We start from the raw sequence: 16,980 nt of genomic DNA on the forward strand, positions 1-16,980 counted from the left end.
ATAAGAACAACAGCATACCACCCCCAAACGGACGGATTAGTAGAACAATTTAAGAACCCTATGTGACATGTTAGCTTGCTACGTGGGGAGTGAACCTGGAAATTGGGACAAATATCTTCCGTTCGTCACGTTTGCTTACAACACAGCGAAGCAATCAACACTACAACAAACCCCATTCTTCCTGTTCTTTGGAAGACACCCCGTGCTCCCAAACGACATCAAAATAGACAGACGATACGAGACATACGAAGAAGCAGTGTAATGTACTCACTTCAATGGAAGAAGGCTCAGCAACTAGCGAAGGAACACCTATTTCGGGCGCAGACAAGACAAAAAAGATATTACGACGAAGGAACAAAAGCAATTAAATACAACATTGGTGACTTTGTGCTACTAAAAGCCCCACCAACTGCCGGAAAATTCATCAACAGGTGGAATGAACCATTCAAAATTACCAAAAATTACTCGGATCTCACTTACGAGATTCAAAACGCCAAAAATGAAAAACTAAAATCGATAGTACACGTCAACCGCCTAAAATTGTACGTCCCAGGAAATCAAGGAACAGAAGGAACATCATGTGAAACCAACCGACCGAGTAATGAGGCAGTACGAAGAGGACCAGGAAGGCCAAGAAAACACAGCAGTAACAACGAAAGAAAGCCTCCCCCTAAAATGCGTACATATCGAGCGACAGAAGAAGAGTTTCGCAACATCACCACACCAAATATTCCCGATCCTATACCAAATCATCCTGCGCCTACTAGAATGACGAATCCACGATACAACTTACAGCAACGTAATGAAGTATCAAGATTCTAAAAAACCTTCAAATTTTTATTTCACAGATGGAACTGAGAATAATATTCATCCACTTACTAACCATCATTCCATCAACGTATCCCATCTATTCAACCGTATGCGACTGTAACAAAGTAAAGACCAGAGGAATTTTAGATATAGAAGCACCATATTACTGCAACAACAAGGAAACAGATACAGCACACTTACCCAGAATACCCACGCTGTACACGTTAAAAACAACGCAGAAACCAGCAGCTTCTTGGAAAGGCTGGACATGCAAACAATGGATAAAAAAGAAGAAAATAACAGGATCATTTTGAATTGGATCTTTTGACACAATATATTCACAAGAAACTTAACTAATAACCCCACTGGAATGCTGGAAAATGGTGAACGACAAGAAGTGTGGCGATAACAACATGCAGACCGGACCAGCAGGACTGAGTTTTACAACCACTCCAACAGGCGAAGGGCAGTGGTATGCCATAAAACAATACCACACTCTCAACTGTGTAGCAGAACAAATCACGCTACGACAAGAAAAACCAGATGACCCCATTGAAAGCCCTTTTGGTCCGTTAAACACCACCCAGCAGGAAGGACACTTCATTCAAAATCAAAACGCTCATCATATCGGTAAACGCCTATACAGCATCTCGTACGCCTGGGGATCAATAAAAACGAGACGTCAACAACCAATCAAAAAAGACGAAAAAGGACAGTACATAATTTATAACGCCACAATACATATAATCTATAAATCCGGAGAAAGCAACCCGATGAAAGCTCACTTTCGCTTTAAAAACGATGACCCACTTCCATTGGGGTCAGAATTTGAATACATCGTTGACCAAACAATACGAATGCAAAACAGCGATATTTGCATCACCGAAGGAGAAACAAATCGACTGGTTGCAGCGACTTGTTCCGAATATTCTACACGGTGGATACTAGACCAACAAAATTACCGATTAATCGCACAGGAATCACATCTTTGCATAACGCTTGGATCATCCCAAAACATCATACTAGCCAGAGATAAGGAGATGGGACACGACCGTGTTAAAGCCGCCATGACACATTTTGGGACTACATCTAGCGGCTAATTCCCTCCCTTCCTCATTAGCAGACGAGTTGCTGCAGGTAATGAGGCGGTTGATTCGAATTTGGCGAGGAGAGTCAGATAATTTGCCAGATGACAACTGATAACGAAAGTTCCGTGATTCATAACGCGGAGGGTAATGCGGAGGGCGATGAAAATTCGAAGAATCCAAAGGGGTCGACTTTCAGAAATGGTTTTGCTTGGCATTAATTCCCAGGGTACCTGTAGCTTGTTATCGAATGTTAACCCTGTGAAATACACTACCTCAGTTAAGCAAGTGGTCGCAGTCGTTCTAGACGTGTTTTTCCTCTTCTCTTTGTGCAAAATTGTTGAAATGCCTCCCAACTGTAGTGCCGTCAAGTGTAATTCAAAGAGAAGTGATCGATCAGTTTCATTTCATAAGTTTCCCACTGATGATCAGCGACTACTTATCTGGCTGAAACATTGTGCACCTGGATTTAAGCCTCAAAATCTTCCGTGTTGTGCTCTCTTCACTTTGATCCCGCTTTTTTAACTTGGACTCCTCGCCGAAAATCAAATAGGTTGTCTAACAGCAAACTTAATCCGATTGATTTAGACACACACACCGAAACTGAGCGGCCACAACACCAGCATGAAAACGAATCAGATATCGTTAATTTGAATAGATCTGCCAAGGTTAATACGCAGTGTACCAGTGAATATGACATCGTTTCTGCTGACCTGAACTTCAGCGTTGAATGCGACAACTCCACCATTCTTTCTTTGCCTTGTGTTCGCAGACAACTCATCGCGGATTTTATCAGCCCCATAAAAAGACTAAGGTTAGATCATAACTATGAAGCTCCTACCAGCCCCTGTCTACCTGTAATTGACAAATATATAGAAAACGATTTTAATGAGGATGGTGAGCGTTGCAATTCTGAGCTGGCTTCATTTAATGACAATCTTAGCTCTTCATCACAAAATAATATTTGTATTGACGACGTTACTAAACTCACAGAGGAGATCACTTGTTTAAAAAAAGAATACGCAAATCATACTCGCCACCTAGAAAAAGAAAATCGCAGGCTGCGCATTAAGTACAAGTGTGAAAATGATTACCTTAAAAGAGTAAATTGCCGTCAAAAACAAAAAATTATTGTGATGTCTCTTCGAGAGCGTCAGAATTTGAGGGACATAAACATCAAAGTTGGCCAAATTTCAATTTTAAAACAGCAGCTAAAAAAGTCCACAAAAGAATGCCACGATCTAAAAGAAGTTAGAAAAAACACAATAAGAAAAACAGACATGTCCGACACAGCTTACCAACTCTTTTTGAATGAAAAATGGAATTCCGGAAAAAGAACTGAAAACCGTAGATACTCTTCATTCATCCGGGACCTGTCAATAAACCTAAGCTATTATTCGAACGCTGCGTATGAAAAACTTAGAACAATCTTTACCTTGCCGTCCGTTCGAAGTCTTCGCCGCTACCTTGCACCAGTTGGTTGCTCTTCCGGGATTTTAATAAATGCCTTAGCTCAGATAAAGACAGACATTGCAGAAGGAACACACGGCCAAGATGTAACCCTTAGTCTCGATGAAATGTCTATCAAGAAGGCGTTGTGCTACGACCCGCAACTTAAGAAATATATGGGATTTACCGATTTCCCAGATGACAAACCTTCAAGTCGGGAAACAGATCACCACATTCTTGCTACACAAGTCTTGGTGTTCTATGCTGTAGGATTAGATGGAAAATGGAGATCGCCTGTAGCTTATTATTTTACGAACCATTTAACCGGGCTGGGCCAGTCGAAAGTGCTGAACGATGTCATTATTGCTTGTCATGAATTCAACGTAAATGTAAAAGTAGTTACTTTTGATGGGTTGGCGGTAAATCTAACGATGGTCAATGCCCTTGGATTGAACATCAGGATTCCCCAAAAACCACCGAAATCTGTTCCTAGCCGGCGCACAAATAAAACTTCAGAGCAAATGAAAATCCACCGTATAAAATACGCTGCGATGAAAACTTTTTTCCTTCATCCTAAGACCAAAGAAGACATTTACGTGATGTTAGATACCTGCCATATGTTAAAATTGGCTCGTAACCTAATAGCACAGACACCGAAAGGAATTGTTATACCTGGCTTTCCGAAACCGGCAAAATGGTCGTACATAACCGAGCTCTTCGAATACCAGAACCGTTTAGGATTTCGTCTTGGTAACAAGTTGACTAAAAACCACGTCGACATTGGCACACACAAGATGAAAGTAGTTCTGGCTGCTCAAGTTTTGAGTAATTCAACTGCGGATACTCTTCGCCATTTACGGGAGGATCTGAAACACCCAAACGTAAAGTTATATTTTCATTATGGTATACGAATGATTTTACCTTTTTAATATGGTGTTTTTTTGCAGTTTGCGGGAAGTGAGGCCACTGAGGAATACTGCCGGAAGTTCAACAAGATTTTCGACATCCTGAACTCGTGGAATCCAAAACAAACAGATGACAGAGCACCACTGACAATTTCCAACCTGTTGGAAAAAGAAAAAGAACTTAAAGGATTACAAAATTTTGTTAAATCTTTGGCATTTACTTCCTGCAAGTTAGTAAGTGCCAGTAAACGGAAGGCTGTGATTATCGGCTTCACTACCACCATAAAATCAACAATATCACTCGCATGGAATCTGCTCACACAAGAAAAGCCTTTGGATTATGTATGTACAAGACTTACCCAACAAGATCCTCTGGAGTATTTTTTTAGTATGATTCGGTTAAGAGGTGGATTAAATAACAATCCTACAGCCGTTCAAGTCAAGTATATCATGAGGAAACTGTTAGTCATTAAGAGTGGTGGTGTGACACCTTCTTTGTCATCTAACTGTTCACCTCTTCCGTTTGCAATATTAAATGACCTGAATTGTGAAAAAGAAAATGATGCTATTGACACTGAGATGGAGGTAGAGATTGAGCTTTTCAGTAATGTAGTAGAATTAAATGCGTCTAACATGAATGATACTTTTACAAACCAGTGCCTTGCCTACATTGCTGGATATTGTGTTTTAAAAATTGAACGTCTCTTCAAATGTGTCATGTGTAGAAATGCCTTATTTGATTCCATGGATGATCCATTGGAAGAAGCCACAGCCAACATTTCAAATTTAAGAACGAGCAGATGGGTATGCATTCCTTCAAACTCTGTGTACACAATTGCATTATCATGCGAATCTGTTTTTCAATCAATGTTGGCCCAAGGATTAAAACTCCAGTGTGATATACTTGCCATGTTAACCCAGAAAGTCCTAAAGAAAAGTAATGTTAACCAAATGTTTCCTACTCTTGCAGCTCACTCAGAAAATTGTGATGTTACTTACCTCATAGAAACTGTTGCTTATAGATTCTTAAAACTCAGATGTTTATCCTATGTCAAATTGTTCAATCAAAACATGTGTGAAGAAACTTCAAAACGTAATAAGTTAACCAAGCTCATATTATACAAAAATTTATAAAAAAATTATTGGTGACTTATTTTATTTCCGAATACCACATTTTAACTTTTAACACAAACTACAAAACACACAGAAGCCTGCAGTAACCAAGTGACATTTAAAAAAAACAAAACAATGTTGTCTGCTATGGAACTAGACAGGGAATTCGTCTGCTAAAGATAACGGGAGGGAATTAGCCGCTAGATGGTGGGCCGAAATCTGTCATGGCGGCTTTCCCTATTCCGTGTCCCATCTCCTTATCTCTGATACTAGCAGAATGTAGGGATGATGAAAATGGTGCAACACAACAATGGGTTTTTGAAACTGTGAATACCAACCCTGACATCCAAGAAAACTTCCCGGATACAACATTAACGGAAATGCAGGAGATACAACAAGAACAGCGAAGAGCAATCACAACAACGATTAATTCGCCGATATTCGGAGGAATTTTAAAAACTAATCACGGCAGCGGAAATATAATCTGTGACATGATTGCCTGGGGATTGTTGAAAAATGGGAAAGCACCGAGTGAAAAGTGTCTGACTCACCACGTAAACAAACAGATGACACTAGAAGAATGCAACACGGATTGGACCAAATGTCAAGAAGAACTAAGGACACTTGTAACCAGTAATGACCCATTAGTGCGATCACAAAATACAGTTGCTAACTGCAGCAGAACGGCAGAACGAGGACAAGCTTTCGAATATACCTCTGATTTCACCATCAGACCGTTAAACACGAACAACTGTGTAAAAGCCAACACAACAATGCTCGTCCTCCAGGAATGAGCCAACACAAGCTCAATCTGGGGCACATACGAACACACAGGACAACTTATGGCAACAGATAGAACTGAATTATACTCACCTTCATCAGATAGGAAGTGTCTAACACAAAGAGTAGGACGTGTGAGCCTGGGGCATTGTCACAGCTCCAGTAAAAAACAACACTTTAGCTTTGAATATCGCAACCCATATCAAATAAGAACACTTTCAACGGCAGCCATTATAGCGATACATACTCAACAGCCATTGGACGGGAAAGCACTCCCATCTATACCGTCACTAATGCTAAGGGAGATCAACAACCAATCAGAGAACAACAACCCTTTGGCCACTCCCCCTGCCACGCCCACAACAGAAAAATGCACAACAACGACAAGCGCTACGACGACTACAAAGCCCACAATAAAAACAACCTTGGGAACAACGACAAAAACAACGGTAAAAACCACGGCAACAATTAGGCTAGCTACAAGCACAGCAGCCAACAAACCGACAATAACACATAAAATAACAACGAAACCCAGTATAACAACAACATCAACAAAACCATCCACAACTACAAAACCAATAATCACGTCAACAAGCACTAAACCTACCACTACTACTAGGCCTACGACAACTATTAAAATAACTTCAACTTCAACAACCACTACAACCACGAAACCTACGTCAACAACAATAACGGCTACTACGACAAGCTCCAGAACAACAGCAACAACAACAACGCACCAACCAAGCACAACTACGCAAAGTACGACGACAGTAAACGAGAGTCCAATGACCCCACAATCGTCAACACAGACAGCCAGAATGACCCCATTAACTACAACAGAAACAACGTCTACAACAGAAGAAAATCAAATCCGGGCCATCGAGGAGAACAACTTTCCAAATTTACCGCCAGCAGAGTCCCTGTTAATGGATCAGAAAACTGAATAGTCATTAATTAATGTGGGAAGCGGTCTACCTAAAAACATCGAAGAATTCAACGACAAGATTAAATACGAAATAAGTAAGATGCACGACCAATATAAAATCAGCGTTGAAACAGACCACGAGAACAAACTTGCAAAAGAAATTCGAGATGTTTATTGTCAACTATCGGCAATCAAAAGAACACAGGCCGTTATCTTAGCTCAAACCAACGGAATTTTAGCTGCAGCAGCAGTAGGCTTACCAATCTGCACACGACTACAAGGGTTCGGTCAAGCAATGACACTTCAACAATGTGAAGCAAAAAGAATTTTTATATCAGCAAACGAAACTAAATGTGGATTCCAACCGTTCTTCACTTACGAAGGAAAGAACTGTACGATCGGAACAGATGGGTGGTCAATTCACCCATATTCCCATTGTTTTTGGAAAACACCGTTAGTAAATTTAAATGGAAATCCACATACCTGGGAACACAATTCTACAACAGGAGATTGGATACGCCAGAAACCTGCCATTCACATGCCTAATCTAGACCTCATTACAGAATTTGAAGAACTCCACTTTAATAATTTCGACTTCTCGCTGAAAAGTCATCCAGCACACGAGACAATGGAGATGGAACAATTAAATATCCTGAATGACCTAGTAGGCAGAATGCAAGAGGGAAATTCCAATTCTGTTGGAGATATTGTGATGTCAGAACAACAAGATAATCAGATAGATCATATGTTCTCATGGTTCGACAAATTGAAAATAATAGGTCTTTCAGCAATTGGATTCGTGCTATTTCTCGTATGCTTACGGATCTTCATCATTTGCAACCCTATCTCAAAGATTAAAAATCATATCCGTAGAAACCAGAAGCTTACAAGAAAATACGACGATGGCATAGAGGAAGAACACGAACTCGCATCAATGTTACCAGCACGAGAAACAAATAACCATTCAGACATAGCAATCGAACAACCGTTCATAAGAACGTCCGCCCCAGCACAACTGACAACAGAAAGACAAGGTCAAATGCGCTCTCCACGGCCAAGCGCACCAAATTCATCAATCTACCCATCTATCGAAGAAACTGACACACCCAAACGGTGTACAGGAAGACACACCACGTGCACTTATGTCGTCGGGTATGGCATGGTCTGGGAAGACCTATGTCGTTGCATGCCAGAAACAGACAGCAGTAATTCAGCCAAAAAGTGAAAATCCCCAAGGTCATTGAAATTAAAAGTAGCCACAAAACATAGCCCTTGACAACTACTTAGTTAATTACATAATGAATGAACAGCTCCCAGTAAATAACGCACTTACCAGAATTTAAAAGCTTCAACAAATAAGTTGATTATCATTTTTTTTCCTTACCATTATCCCCTACTTGAAACTTTATAGTAAAAACAAACAAAGAACTGTAAAGCATCTTCCCGTGTGGGGAGACTGACTTTACTGTATTAAGACAAAATGAAATAATAACGAGCTCGGAGGCGTATTTCCCACAATGATGGATTTATTATTCTAGATTAAGCATACTACAAGAAGCAAGACATAAGAGAAATAAAAGATACAGTAGGGAAACTAAAGAGAGAGAAGAGAGAGACAATTATAACTAAGTCTTACCGTGATAACACGAGTAGGTAGCGGAAAGAAATCGACACGCAAGCGAACGAGATAAACCTCCCGCTCACGAAGTCAATTCACAATCAAATAGATTGAACAAGTGTTTTAAGAAAAGGACAAATGCACTGTCCAAGACTAATTAAGTTTTCACAGACGCAAATTAAGGCAAGTTAAGCAAATAAGATTCACAGTAAAAGTACAATTTACTGCGCAATACTACTAACCAAAGGATAAGAGCAACAAGAATAAACTCAGGCGACTACCTTACTCAGATGCAAGTTCTTTTCTGATCTTTCCCATATTTTGGGTTCACGATTACTCTTCGCATATTGGCAAATTGGTGAGTTGCTGTGCGAGTATTTGCCACCAATCAAAGATGTTTAAAATGGCGTGATAATGGTGCGATGATGGGCGTCGCCCGTGCCGCCAATCAAAGATGTTTTATAAGTGGCGTGATGCTGATGACACATGGATGCGTCAGCTAGCTAGCAGGTGTTCATCTAGGTCACCCGTGTTGCGTATATATGTTGTTGCAGTAGACATGTTTTTATACTAATCACTTATTAAAGATACTACAGAAAGGGCATATAAGTTGAAGATGTATATTGGCTTTGTTACAGAACCAAACTCAAATAACAATTTTGTATTCCAACTAACACATTATCCACAAAAATCAAAAGCAAAAATAGAAATGAAAGCATTACAACTTTAGACAAACTCAAATAACATTTTTATCCCCGACTAACACAACTACAAAACTAACAAAATCAAAAATCAATAACAAAATCATCAGGAGCATCAGTATCCATATAATTATGCTGAAAATCAAAATGTTTTTCAAAAATTCTTGTGAGCGGCAACATCTCTTTATCGTGCTCGCGCTGGAGAACCTCCTTCACCAACCAGGAGGAAACCGGAGTAGGATGGAAAATATCAATCCCCGACTCCAACCACCAGAGAAAGCGAGCGAATCTCAATGGGTAGCGGACGCGATATCGCGCATACCCAGGATGGTTCCTGAATAAGAAATCGGATTATTATTATTATCTTTCTAAAACATTATTCATTATTAAAACATTTGCCGATCCTTGGGACGAAACCGCTGGAAATGACTCTCAGGAGTGGGATATAGTGCCTTATCAATGCTAGACAACGCGGTTTCAACTTGTCGCCGATACCGCGAACAGTAGTTAAAATCGAAATTTGGCATCACAAACCACGAGCAGAATAACAAATCAAGCAGTGTTACGTACCAGAGAACGACAGAAACTAACTCACAAAGAAAAAGAAAAACGCAAGAACCCCTATAAGAAAATGACAATGACTAAAAAGGAATAAAGAAAGTTCAAAAACAAACAGGATATTCGTCGCTTCGCCCTGCGATAAATCCAAATGTCAGCGCAACACAAGACGTAGAAACAATTTCGCCCAAAAAGGGTTTGAAACAGAAAATGGAACATAATTAAATGCAAAGACAAACCTGTTATCGAATTAGGAACAGAGAAACAAGAAATTATGAAAAACAACATGAAGATCTTTGAATAAGTAAGATTTTGCAAAATGCGTAAACCAAACTCTTCCCAGTGTCTCAACGGCATAACTCCAACAAAGTTTCGCAAAGCCAAGTGTGCACTAAAAACCAAAAATTCATCCCCAAATGGCCTATAACAACACCACTCAGGATAACAAAATGGAAGTAGCCATCATTTATCAGGAGATGAAGAGGATATACGAGCTATTACTATTAGCGATACCGAAGGTGAGGATGAGCAACAGGACTACAGAGCAAAAGAAAGTACGAAAAATGCGGATGAGAACAAGAAAATAGTGAGATACATAGGATGGAGCGGAGAGGTAGAAACAAAAGAAGATCAACTTTTTTAGAAATCAAGAAAAACTGAACGACAGCAGTGAATCGAGTGAAGATGAGAACGAGGGATTAACGGCGTATAATGGAATAGCACCCGATAGCGAAAGTGTCTACAGTGTTGATTTTATATTAGAAAATGACAGTGACACTTATCTTCAGTGTGAACCTTCCCAAAAACAGAATAAGCCGGACAACCAACAAAGAGAAACAGAGGCATGTAAAAATTTTCGGATGATCACGAGTCACGAGTCGGACGAAACTAGCATCCCTATCAGCAGCCCGAGCAGAAAAAGTCCAACTACGAAGATAAGCCATGATCGACTTAGAAAACGGAAAACTTTCATTAACGATGATGGGAGCTCCAATGCAGGTAATAAGAAGGTGCATCCAAAATAAATTCAAAATGCAACAAGATTGGCCGAGAAAGAAGATGGCCACATTCCTCAACGAAAGATTCGAAGACGAACGAACGCTACTCCACACAAGCATACGAAGATGTAGGTATGATATTACCGATCTTTTACTATCCTTCGAAGCAGATCCCGAGATACTCTAACACGGAAAAACTATTGGCCATATCGCAGCAGCTGAAAACGACCTACTGTTATTAAGAATCCTGAAACATAACAATTGCGAATTTACGACTCGCAACTACAACGGAGAAACTCCCTCAATGTTGGTGATCACACACAAAAATCAAGAAAGTGCGAAGTTAATATGGACACCAACAAACATCAACATTACAACACCAAGGGGGGAAACCGTGTTGCATTATTTAGCTATGTATGGCCTAGAGGATCTCGCTACCCAAATTTGTGCCAAGAGAGTCATCGATATCAATCAACAAAGCAACTCAGGAGAAACAGCCCTACATGTAGCAGCCGGGTTCAATCGAATCGACATGATCGAAATATTACTGTTGCACGGAGCAGACACAAGGATAAAAGATTCCCACGGACACACGGCTGAATAAAAAACATGCAGTAACAGAGCGCGAGTCATATTCCAAAAATGGGAACTAAAACATAACAGTAATTCCCTGGCTAAAACTAGAAGAAAAGAACATCAATAATACAGCCGCGAGGAAAATGATCAAGCCATAATCAACATAGCCGAAATACCAGGCAGAAAGAAAAGCAAGAATAAAAGAAGAAAAGAAAGAAGACAATACACCAACAACCTTATTAAAATCACATACAACTCTTTTTCTTAAATTTTAGGTGAAGGAACAAGCTTTATGTTTCAACCATAGCAACAACTGTAGTCGGTGACGGAAAATGCAAATTGGAGGACCAATTCTTCTTACCGAAGAGGGAAAGGAATGTAACGAGCCCAAACCAACCAAAAGGAGGCCACACCTCATACATCCCTCAAGCGTTTCACAAGTGAAAGTGAACGTATCTCCTCCCACTTTACCTTCAATTTCTGTATCCTTTAGTAGTATAAATACTGCATGATTGTAACATGTAATTCGGAGTTGTTTCGGCAACTCACTGAAAATACACGAGGTCTTAGGAAACTTACAAAATGAAACTGGTTGATCAGTACTCTTCGAATTGCAGTTAACGGCACTACATTTGGGAGGCATTTGCACATTCTTACTCAAAGAGAAGAAGAAAACACATCTAGAACTAATGAGAACAACTGGTAAACTGAGGCTGGGTATTTTGCAGGATAAGATTCGATAATTAACTAACAGGTTCCCTGGAAAGTATTTATCAGCCAAAAATTCCAGAAAATCGACCCCTTTTGATTCTCGAGTTTTCATCGCCCTCCGAGTCACAGAACTTTCGTTGTGTGTTTTTATCTGTCGAAATGTCCGACTTTCCTTGCCCATATTCAAATTAGCCGCCTGCCACATTGGTTCCTTGCAGGGAATTCGTCTGCTAATGATGATGGGAGGAATTAGCCGCTAGATGTTGCGCTAAAATGTGTCATGGCGGCTTTAACACGGTCGTGTCCCATCTCCTTATCTCTGCATAGCACAATTCGGTCCCACGTATGTAACACAACGATGGAATTATGGTGAGAAATTTCTTTGTATTGACATATACCGACATATAAGATACAACATGTAACTTTCAAGTTTGGAAGACAAATAAAAAACTGATCCATTTTAATAATCTACAGTAAGGGGCCTCAGTAGGAAGACTACGCAGCTGGACAGGAACAGAGCAGGCCGCTGGACAGGATCGAGAGAAGCACTTAGGCACTGAAAGTAATCCGGAACGGCACAGCACACACAAAATTGGAAGACGGCAGTAGCCCACAGAGTAACAGAAGCACTAGTTGCTAACGCGAAATGTTCCAAACGCGAAATTCACTTAATGTTACACGAAAACTCCAGACGCAGCAGAGACATAGCACAGACGATAAACTACACCATGAACAACTTAACGATGACTAGCTGAAATGCTGAATCAGCATGCGAAAATTGGAAAGTCGAAACTACCATTATTTATCATTTCAGTAGTCTTTCCGTAAACACCGGGGAATGGTTTCATCTCAAAAATCTTTTTATATAATAACTTTGATTATTGAAGGAGTTTTTTACAAGGATATAATTTAAACATTACAGTAAGTCTTTAAGTCCGTTTTAGATAATAATTGTGAATTATTTAAAAAACAGCAAAAAAATATGGCAAACATTGGGTTACCTCTCAATGCTAAATTTCAATTCAGTTGGCGATTGTTAAAGTAACGTCTGCTCGAGCGAGACATCAGAAGAATATCAGGCAAGTTTACATTTACTGTAGTTTATTTTGGTTAACGTTACATTTTTCTTATATTTAGATATCAGAGTTCGACAATTTGTACTTAGAGATGAATGGGATTATTTACCACTGCTATCTTCCAAATGATTTTGTATATTTTGCTATTGAGGTTGTGGCTCCCCGAGCCAAAATGAGCCCACAGTGAGGCAGAAATTTCAACTCTACACAATTGGTAAGTCCAACAGACAGTTTCATTAACACGTTCGTTTCAGCAAACACTTTTCTTCTTTAAGGTATTGATGGGGTTCTCGGCCGTAAATAGTTACCTAATCTTCCCCATTTTAACACAAACAACTTTTGACGTTTTAGCAAATGTTTTTAAAGACAATTTGCTACCTCTTCCTTTATCATTCTGAAGGAGACACATTTTTCTGTGTGGATTGGGAGATAAAAGGAGTCAGGAATTTTGGCACTTCGCGCAATTTCCGAATGTATTTACTTTTATTATTATTAAGATTGGTTTATTGGTAACGGCATTATCTACCTTTGTAGGATGAACGAGGAGGTAAGGTATTTTAATCTAGTTTTGACACAAATCAGATGAATAATATTAGGAATTGTAATTATGTAATTAAAAAAGGATTAAAAATTAAAATTATTATTTTAACGTATGTTGAAAATTGAGTAAGATTTGATGAGATAAATATATTGCAATGTACAATGTATTATGTAATGTGTTTAACATTTTGTCATTTCATTCGCCATGATCTAATTTTTAACCAAATAATTTTTTTCAACGACAGTTTAATTATATAACATCATTTTTACGTATTGTGATCTTTAACAAAGCTTTTTCATGTTGAATCAAAACCTAAGAGGTCTTTTCGAAAACGATTTAAAACATGGTTTAAATTCTCTTTTTTTAACAAAGTTTATTTAGAAAAAAGAAAAAAATATCTGAAACTCTTCTTTGCTGTTGTAGGGACGTCCTCAGGATCATGTTTTGGCACCTCCACCGGGCTTCAAATTCTAATAGCCGACGGACATCCATGGAACAACCCGATATGGCGCAGGATATCTAACGGATGTTCGGATCACAGTCGGACATCCGACGGCAGAGATGTGCTATATGGATATATCTTGTCGGCATATGTCAACAATGTTTAGAGTCGCATCTTGTCCCAATTTCAGTTTTGTATCAGATCGATTCAGTTGCACTACATTATTTTGCAATTCTTCTAGTTCCGATTCTAATTCTCCTTCTAAATCTCTAGATGTGATAGCTACTGTGTTTCCATTTTAAACACAGTTTTGAGTTCCATTGCGTGCGTATTGTAAGCGATGTCTTCCAGTTTTAATGCAGCTTTCGTAAAGTTTTGCCAGTTTGGTGTACTGTGTTTTGGAAATGTCTCGTTTTAATGGATTGAAGTGATCTAACCAACAACACCTTTATTAAAATGTCCTCCTTAAGTGCTGTTAGCTCGCTATTTGGAGCTTGCTCTTTGTCTCCTTTCTCCTTGTACATCACGTTATACGCCTGCGTCATTTTGTCTGTGAAATGTCTTACTGGTTGGCTTGAGGATTGTTTGACGGAAAATAATTTTGTTTTCGGTTTGGCTCGATCTAATGGATGTTTTAAATGTTTTTTAAACGCATGTCTCCAGACGTTTTACGTTTCTTGCGGGACTTCTCATAGTCGCGCTATTTGCCATTGCAGTGCTGTTCCTTTTAGGCGTGTGAATTAAAACTTTTTGGTGGACTCTTGGAGCCATTCATGGATTGTTGCTATGGCTTCCGGGTTATGCAACCAGATTCCTATCGGTTGATCGTTTACATTCCCACTGTAGATGGGTATGTTTTGAATTCGTACCTGTCGCTTATTGTTGTTGCTAAAGCTCAAATGTCGTCATTTTTTGTCATTGTAGTGGATGGGGTTTGAATCCTACTGGTGGTTTTGGTACTTTCTTCCCTATATGCTGTCTGTTCCCTTAATTCGTGGTTGTCTCGAAGCAACTGTATGACTAGCTGCTTTGTCGGTGGAAAGTCGTTCCTGATGTAAGGCATGAGGACAGTGCTACCCTCCGTCACAAGTACCTAGCTGTTTCGACAGAAGTACCCCAAAAAACGACAAACCTACCCCGACATACGTACCCCTTCAGAAATTGGAAAAACATCTCCCGTCAAAGCTATCCCGACATATGTACTCAATAAAAAAATTTAAAACGCCTCCCTCATATCTACCCCATTATAAATATACTACAATTACAGCCATCACATGTCCTCTTTTGTTCTATCAAGACAGACATACCTACCTGTTCGTTTAAACTGATCGACACAGCTACCCCTTCGATTAACACAGTCCGACATATCTAAACTTTGATGGAAATTGAACAACACACCAACCCCTTCAATTAAAAGAGTCCGACATACCTACCTCCTCGTTGGAAACCGGACGACACACCTACCCCATCGATTAATACAGACCGATATGCCTAACCCTTTGTTGAAAGCTGATCGACACACCCACCCCTTCGTGTAGTTGAGCCCGACAAACCTACCCCTTCGTTTTTAAAAATCTGACTTACCTACCCCTACGTTTAATTTAGCCCGACAAACCTACCCATTTGCTACAGACTTTTTTATTTATGTATTTAGACTGGTTTAACCTTACCTCTGATAAGAAGCACCCGTTTTTGATCATCTTTTATTCTGTAAGAAGATAAGGTAATGAAACAAGGTGATATTATTTCCATGTAAGATACCATACTGTTTGTATTATTTGATCAGCTTTAACAATATCATGATGAGGGTTACAAAGACAGACTGGAAAGTGTTCAATGAAGAAAGTTCCTAGAATATTCCTTTTCAGGTTACAGCCTCCATACTATTGTCACACTGGACTTAACTTTGTAATAATTTGTATTTGAACTCTGAAGGAAAAATACAATACTAAGAAATAGAGAGTGACTACGTTTTTACTTAACTTGAATATAGAGATGTGTAGAGAACTAGAAAAATCCGTGAGAACTAGAAGAGGGCTAAAATGTATGGGCTTTATACCATCGTGATGGAAATACGCCCCATCTCTAGGGTTACATAAATTCTTAGACTACTAATCTTTTGCTAACTTATCTGCTACGTGTGTTACATCATCTTACATGAGAAGGTCTACTTTACGCAATTAAAACGTTGGTTGTCACGTCTTTTCAGAATAATAACCACGTCAGCTATTTTCCCCTCGCGACACTATTATTCGTTACCTTGAAATGACGAACGAGACTACTTATGCTTTTTGGTTCTTTTGGGAATTGTGGGCAGGAGAAATGATAGCCGACTCATGGGAGAAACGCTGGATAAGTTTTTCGGTCGCAGAACGACAACAATTGTGTTGCCGCAACTACCCTACAAGTAATACTACAAAAAATAACTAACAGTTCTAACGTACAACCCTCAGAAAAATGAGCCGAAAGACCAGGCCTTTCTTCTACACCTTTACTGTTGAAAACTAAGATCAGAAGCACTATACAAACATGCACTCATTACCTTATTAGTTCCCAGAGCTCGTGAATGAATCCATTATATCTAATGTAATTATATATTACATACGCTACAGAACTTTACCATTTGCAGCAACGATTATATAAGTAGAAGTGTGCGACAGAAGCTCTTGACAATTTACAGTAGCAGACG

At 39.4% G+C, this 16,980-nt stretch overlaps 1 protein-coding gene and 1 long non-coding RNA gene across 2 annotated transcripts in view; one reads left to right on the forward strand and one right to left on the reverse strand.

The window, feature by feature from the left end:
* LOC130687030 (proteasome subunit beta type-3-like) overlaps positions 1 to 13,342 on the forward strand; it is a 35,610-nt gene extending 22,268 nt beyond the window's left edge. Inside the window, exon 5 of the mRNA XM_059497672.1 lies at positions 13,333 to 13,342. The gene's annotated coding sequence lies outside the window, so the exon portion shown is untranslated. The remainder of the gene's footprint in view (positions 1 to 13,332) is intronic.
* Positions 3,809 to 4,402, reverse strand: LOC130687033 (uncharacterized). Its single transcript, XR_009000013.2, has 3 exons — positions 4,266 to 4,402; positions 4,017 to 4,210; positions 3,809 to 3,917 (listed from the first exon to the last, which is right to left on the reverse strand). It is a non-coding gene; the product is annotated as an uncharacterized LOC130687033 (long non-coding RNA).
* Positions 13,343 to 16,980: the final 3,638 nt, after the last annotated feature.

Source organism: Daphnia carinata, chromosome 2 (assembly GCF_022539665.2).
Source record: "Daphnia carinata strain CSIRO-1 chromosome 2, CSIRO_AGI_Dcar_HiC_V3, whole genome shotgun sequence".
Classification (NCBI taxonomy): Eukaryota; Metazoa; Arthropoda; class Branchiopoda; order Diplostraca; family Daphniidae; genus Daphnia; species Daphnia carinata.